Source organism: Magnolia sinica, chromosome 7, assembly GCF_029962835.1.
Source record: "Magnolia sinica isolate HGM2019 chromosome 7, MsV1, whole genome shotgun sequence".
NCBI classification, from domain to species: domain Eukaryota; kingdom Viridiplantae; phylum Streptophyta; class Magnoliopsida; order Magnoliales; family Magnoliaceae; genus Magnolia; species Magnolia sinica.
In genome coordinates, this window is record NC_080579.1 from 59,215,368 (window position 1) to 59,223,198 (window position 7,831).

A 7,831-nucleotide genomic window follows, 5' to 3' on the forward strand; every position below is an offset into this window, starting at 1 on the left:
GAAAATTATACATGTGGCATGTTTCCAGTGAGATACTATTGATTAGTTAAACCCAATCTTATAATGTCCATAGATAATGGATCCTACTTACCAACCTACACTACGCCAAAACAACGAAAAAAGGATGGTCCAAAACCGTCTCAAATGACCAAAAAGGACGGTCATGGACCATTGCATAGGCCGTCATATTTTGACGTGTTGTATTACTTAAAGGACGGTTGAAAACCATCATTCTTATTGACGAAAAAAGGACGGCCATGGACCGTCCTTTAAAAGGACGGTCATGAACCGTCTCTTATGAGCCTTCAAAGGACGGCCATGGACCATCCTTTAAAAGGATAGTCATGGACCGTCCTTAAAAAGGACGATCATGGTTCGTCTCTTATGAGCCTTTTAAGGACGGCAATGGACCGTCCTTAAAAAGGACTGCTATGGACCATCACTTATGAGCCTTTAAAGGATGGTTCTGGACCGTCCTTTAAAAGGACGGTCATGGACTATCCTTAGAAAGGACTGTTATGAACCATCTCTTATGAGCCTTTAAAGGATGGTTATGGACTGTCCTTTAAAAGGATGGTCATGGACAGTCCTTAAAAAGGACTGTTATAAACCGTCTCTTATGAGCCTTCGAAGGACATTTTCAAATTTGAGACTGTCAATATACACTTGTTACAATATATTTCATCGTATTCTTCCTGATATACACCTGTTATATAATATATTTCATCATATTCACATTCACATCCATCTAAACCCAAACTACGTAAATCCATCCAAACATAAACTACATTCATCCAAACATCAACTACATCCATCCAAACACAAACAATCTTATTCACATTACATTCATCCACACATAAATACATATAAGTTTAACATCATAAATAAATAAAAAGGAAAAAAAATTAGCAATAATTTTCTTTTTGTGTCTTTCATCTAATAAAAAAATATTCAACCAACAAAACATTATAATTCAGAATCATAAAGAATTGCAGAAACTTCTTTCAAAAAGTGGGCACTTTTTTAAAATAAAACTAATCATTAAAATAAAACTACTGCAAGCAAATAATGCAAAAAAGTGTTTCAATTCAAGTTAATAGAAACAACAACGAAAAATAAAGCTTTGTAAAAAGGGGCATGTGTTAAAAGGGATACATTCTTGTTTATTGCCATGTGATTGGGCTACAATTCAAGTTAATAGAAACAACAACAAAAATTAAAGCTTTGTAAAAAGGGGCATGTGTTAAGAGAGATACATTCTTGTTTATTGCCATGTGATTAGGCGACATTATTACAACAATCGGGTTCGGGTTCGGGATCGGGTTTAGGTTTAGGTTTAGGTTAGGGAGTTGAGAATAGGATTAGGTGTAGGTCTAGTTTTAGGGATTTGAGAATACATTTAGGTTTTAGGTCTAGGTTTATATTTTAAGTTATAGGTTTAGGTTTAGGTTTAGGTTTTAGGTTTGGGTTAAGGTTAGGTTATAGGTTATGAGTTTAGGTTATAGGTTATAGGCGATAGTATATAGGTTATAGCTTTAGAGAATTGAGAATAGGTTAAGGTTAATGTTTAGGTTTAGGAAATCAGGTTCGGGTTTAGGTTTGGGTTATCAAGTTTAGGTTTAGGTTTAGGTTAGGGAGTTGAGATTAGGATTAGGTGTAGGTTTAGGTTTAGGGATTTGAGAATACATTTAAGTTTTAGGTTTATGTTTAGGTTTTAGGTTATAGGTTAAGGATTAGGTTTAGGTTATAAGTGCAGGTTATAGGCTTAGGTTTAGGTTAGGTTATAGGTTAAGGTTTAGGGAATTGAGAATAGGTTAAGGTTTAGGTTTATGAAATCGGGTTCGGGTTCGGGATCGGGTTTAGGTTTGGGTTTTCAAGTTTAGGTTTAGGTTTAGGTTAGGGAGTTGAGATTATGATTAGGTGTAGGTTTAGGTTTAAGGATTTGAGAATACCTTTAGGCTTTAGGTTTAGGTCTAGGTTTTAGGTTATAGGTTAACGTTTAGGTTTTAGGTTTAGGTTTAGGTTAGGCTATAGGTTATAGGTTATAGGTTAAGGTTTTAGGTCATAGGTTTTGGTTGAGGTTAAGGTTATAGGTTTTGGTTTAAGGTTAAGGTTTAGGTTTAGGTTATAACCTTTAGGTTTAGGGAATTGAGAATAGGTTAAGGTTTAGGTTTAGGAAATCGGGTTCGGGTTCGGTATCGTGTTTAGGTTTGGGTTTTCGAGTTTAGGTTTAGGTTTAGGTTAGGGAGTTGAGATTAGGATTAGGTGTAGGTTTAGGTTTAGGGATTTCAGAATACAGTTAGGTTTTAGGTTTAGGTTTAGGTTATAGGTTATAAGTTTAGGTTTAGGTTTAGGTTATAAGCTATAGGTTTAGGGAATTAAGAATAGGTTAAGGTTTATGTTTAGGAAATCGGGTTCGGGTTCGGGATCGGGTTTAGGTTTGGGTTTTCAAGTTTAGGTTTAAGTTTAGGTTAGGGAGTTGAGATTAGCATTAGGTGTAGGTTTAGGTTTAGGGATTTGAGAATTCATTTAGGATTTAGGTTTGGGTTTAGATTATAGGTTATAGGTTTAGGTTTAGGTTTAGGTTAAGGTTAAGGTTTAGGTTTCGATTTAGGTTATAAGCTATAGGTTTAGGGAATTGAGAATAGGTTAAGGTTTAGGTTTAGGAAATCGGGTTTGGGTTCGGGATCAGGTTTAGGTTTGGGTTTTCAAGTTTAGGTTAAGGTTTTGGTTAGGGAGTTGAGATTAGGATTAGGTGTAGGTTTAGGTTTAGGGATTTGAGAATACATTTAGGTTTTAGGTTTAGGTTTAGGTTTTAGGTTTTAGGTTTAGGTTATAAGCTATAGGTTTAGGGAATTAAGAATAGGTTAAGTTTTAGGTTTAGGAAATCGGGTTCGGGTTCAAGATCATGTTTAGGTTTGGGCTTTCGCATTTTGGTTTAGGTGTAGGTTAGGGAGTTGAGATTAGGATTAGGTGTAGGTTTAGGTTTAGGGATTTGAGAATATATTTAGGTTTTAGGTTTAGGTTTAGGTTTTAAGTTTTAGGTTTAGGATTAGGTTAAGGTTTAGGTTTAGGTTTAGGTTTAGGTTATAAGCTATAGGTTTTGAGAATTGAGAATAGGTTAAGGTTTAGGTTTAGGAAATCGGTTTCGAGTTCGGGATCGGGTTTAGGTTTGGGTTTTCAAGTTTAGGTTTAGGTTTAGGTTAGGGAGTTGAGATTAGGATTAGGTGTAGGTTTAGGTTTAGGGATTTGAGAATACATTTAGGTTTTAGGTTTAGGTTTAGGTTTTAGGTTTTAGATTTATGTTTAGGTTTAGGTTAAGGTTTAAGTTTAGGTTTAGGTTTAGGTTATAAGCTATAGGTTTAGGTAATTAAGAATAGGTTAAGGTTGAGGTTTAGGAAATCGGGTTCGGGTTTAGGATCGGGTTTAGGTTTAGGTTTTCAAGTTTAGGTTTAGGTTTAGATTATGGAGTTGAGATTAGGATTAGGTGTAGGTTTTGGTTTTGGATTTGAGAATACATTTAGGTTTTAGGTTTAGGTTTAGGTTTTAGGTTATAGGTTTAGGTTTACGTTTCAGTTAAGGTTTAGGTTTAGGTTATAAGCTATAGGTTTAGGGAATTAAGAATAGGTTAAGGTTTACGTTTAGGAAATCGGTTTCGGGTTCGGGATCGGGTTTAGGTTTGGGTTTTCAAGTTCAGGTTTAGGTTTAGGTTTAGGTTAGGGAGTTGAGATCAGGATTAGGTGTAGGTTTAGGTTTAGGGATTTGAGAATACATTTAGGTTTTCGGTTTAGGTTTAGGTTATAGGTTATAGGTTAAGGTTTAGGTTTTAGGTTTAGGTTTAGGTTTCGGTTATAAGCTATAGGTTTAGGGAATTGAGAATAGGTTAAGGTTTAGGTTTAAGAAATCGGGTTCGAGTTCGGGATTGGGTTTAGGTTTGGGTTTTCAAGTTTAAGTTTAGGCTTAGGTTAGGGAGTTGAGATTAGGATTAGGTGTAGGTTTCGGTTTAGGGATTTGAGAATACATTTAGGTTTTAAGTTTAGGTTAAGGTTTTAGGTTATAGGTTAAGGTTTAGGTTTTAGGTTTAGGCTAAGGTTAGGTTATACGTTATAAGTTTAGGTTGTAGGTTATAGCTTAAGGTTTTAGGTCATAGGTCTAGGTTATAGGTTAAGGTTATAGGTTTAGGTTTAGGTTTAGTTTATAGGTTTTGGGATTTGCGAATAGGTTTAGGTTAAGGTTATAAGTTTAGGTTTAGGAAATCGGGATCGGGTTTACGTTCGGGTTTAGTTTTGGGTTTTCAAGTTTAGGTTTAGGTTTGGGTTAGGGAGTTGAGATTAGGATTAGGTGTAGGTTTAGGTTTATGGATTTGAGAATACATTAAGGTTTAGGTTTAGGAAATTGTGTTCAGGTTCGAGATCGAGTTTACGTTTGGGTTTTAGGTTTAGGTTTAGGTTATAGGTTATAAGTGTAGGTTTAGGTTTAGATTTTAGGTTTAGGTTATAGGTTTAGGTTTAGGTTAAGGTTTAGATTTAGGTTATATGTTTAGGGATTTGAGAATAGGTTTAGGTTATAAGAATAGGTTTAGGTTATAAGTATAGGTTTTAAGTTTAGGTTTTATGTTTAGGTTATGGTTATAGGTTAAGGTTATAAAAATGAATTTACCTGTACACATCATTAAATGTTTCCTTACAAGGGCGTGATATTATATCTTTGATAGTCACAACCTATATGACAGAGAAAAATATAACTGATATAGTCTGTTACAATTCAAAGGAGAAAAAAGATTTGTGGCTGCACCGATATTCTAGTACATTACGAACGGCTGCCTATGTACCCAAAAGTCAGATTGGGATCAAACCACTACATAGTTCTTTTTAATTAACCAAGTTACTAAAGGGCATAAATTTCATATTTAACAAACTATCATTGAACTTCGTCTCAAATCGTTTCTAGTTGGGATTTGAGAATAGGTTTAGGTAAAGGTTATAAGTTTAGGTTATAGGTTAAGGTTTAGTTTTAGGTTTAGGTTATAGGTTATAGGTTAAGGTTTAGGTTAGGTTTTAAGTTTAGGTTAAGGTTATAGGTTTAGATTATAAGTGTAGGTTATAGGTTTAGGTTTAGGTTAAGTTATAGGTTAAGGTTTAAGGAATTGAGAATAGGTGTAAGTTTAGGTTTAGGAAATTGGGTTTGGGTTCGGGTTTATGTTTGGGTTTTCAAGTTTAGGTTTAGGTTTAGGTTAAGGAGTTGAGATTAGGATTAGGTGTAGGTTTAGGTTTAGGGATTTGAGAATACATTTAGGTTTTAGGTTTAGGTTTAGGTTAAGGAGTTGAGAGTAGGATTAGGTGTAGGTTTAGATTTAGGGATTTGAGAATATATTTAGGTTTTAGATTTAGGTTTAGGTTTTAGGTATAGGTTTAGGTTATAGGTTTATGTTTAGGTTATAAGTGCAGGCTTAGGTTAGGTTATAGGTTTAGGTTATAGGTTACAGGTTTAGGTTATAAGTGTAGGTTATAGGTTTAGGTTATAGGTTTAGGTTTAGGTTTAGGTTATTATCTACTATTGAACCCAATATTATCTACTACATATTAGTAACATACAACCACCATACCATAAGCTACAAGAATTTCATGTCCCCCTAAACAAGGTATCCTCCATTGATAACACACACACACACACACACACACACACACACACACACACATATATTATAAGTGTTTTATTTTCATTTACATTCGCAAATACATTCATCATCCATCCAAGAAAATTGAAACAAGTACTGTCACTCTTTGAGGGAAGGGAAGGGACATGATATTTCAGTGATAGCTCACCTTGGCATTTATCTTTAAAAGAACATTTGTCAGGCATTGGTCATTGACTCTTTGAAGCGTAATGCATTGAGTGACAATACCAAATTCTGGTAGGTTCTTTTTCTTCCATGGACCTCCAGAAATGGCACAAATATCAGCTTGATCTAAAACTTTCGTGGCCCTTAAATAGTTTAAAAGTGAGAAATTCTCTAGAATGAGAAACTAGAATGAAAAAAGATTGAGTCAAACTTCTCAAGCACATATGGAAGCCATCAAGGATGAAACTAGAACTTACATTCTCCACGGGACATCAAGGACATCATCAACAAATCCAAGCATAAACATGAAGCAGATTGATGTTAATGCTGCATTGTACTCGATAAGACACTGCATGAATTAAACATCCAGTGCTCAGCCAGGAGTCCGGATAACAATATAAGGAATATTTTGGAGCCATATTAGTCAAGCAACACTTCAAAAAAAGAGTTGATTAGACAAAAATGAATATTTTGTAAGGAAATACACTACTAATCATCATAGTCAGAGAATTACCTAACAACAGCAGCAGAAGCAGCGGCTGTGGTCCCTTCAAAATTGAAGCAGCAGCATAGCATATATAGTATGTGACGGTATACTGTCCCAACAGTCACATTTGTGACAGTTGCCTTAGCATATAGTATGCGCATAGGCAACCTGGGTCACTCAAGAAGGCTAATGTCATTTGACAATATTGCTGAAAAGTGAAGACACCAAAAAAGATACTGCTTCATGTGAGATTTCAATGTCAAAACAACGCACTTGAAATTCCGTGGTTAGAGAAACAACTCAGGTTGCATTTAGCTGCACTATTGAACTCAAATGTGATTATTAGCTCAATAGAGAGGAAAGGACCAAATTCCAAATACCAACCTCAGGCTGCATCTGGACACATAAGTCAATTTGATTGGGAGCATTCAGTCTAATCAAGATGGAATGGTCAAATTATAATCATGATACCAGGCATTCATGGCAAGGAACTAGCCCTCAAATTGCAATTGCATTCCTTTCAAGTTTCAGGCTCAACTAGAAACGTAGTAGCAATCTGAATCCCGGACTCATAATATGAAGAGTTATTATACAATGTTAGGGCTGAAAAAAATGTATAGTTCCCTTTGCGTTTCTGGTTTGCTCAAGTAGGGGCAGGTTGCCACCTTTCAGTCTAATAAAAAGTCGATATTATTGGTCCCATAGTGGATGTCCTATGCACCAAACTCCCATAGAGTGTAAGAATGCTAACCCTTCAATAGACAGTTAAGATAGAAAATATAGCAGTTGTACAAATTCAACCAGGAAAAGGCCAAATACAGATAGGATCTTCTAAGTCCACAGCAGGGCCCATATATCAACTGTTTGGATCATTGAACCAACAGCCCCAGCAGCCTCCAGTTGACCAAACTAAAAATCTGAACCGTACTGCTAACCCTTTCAACTCAAACATGTTAAATTACCTGTAATATGAATGTTAAGGAAAAAACAATCTTTCTTTCTTTTCTTTTCTTTCAACAATCTTTCTTTCTTTTCTTTTCTTTCTTTTTTTTTCTTACTTTTCTGTTTTTTTATCAGCAAAATCAATTTTATTAGAAGATCCCAAAGGGGAAAAGTTTATCAGTAAAATTGCATGGGACGTGATTGGTTCGAGGGATTGAAAGGGATTAGAAGGCTTAATCCCGGGATTGGTCGGGCGTGCCAAACAGACCGGATATAGCAATCCCATAGATCTTGCACCAATCCACTGATGTAGCTAGCACTACCTTCAAATCCATGCAATCCACTCTAATACCATCCAATCTGCCCGACCAAACAGGCCCTTATTGTACTGAGTAAACTCAGTAGGGCCCACCTTAAACACTAAATCCCCAAATCCCCAAATCCCTAAATCCCCAAATCCCTAAATCACCAAATCCCCAAATCCCTAAATCCCTAAATCTCTAAATCCCTAAATCCCCAAATTGTTTCAATCGGTATTGAGATTGAGAGAGAGAGAGAGA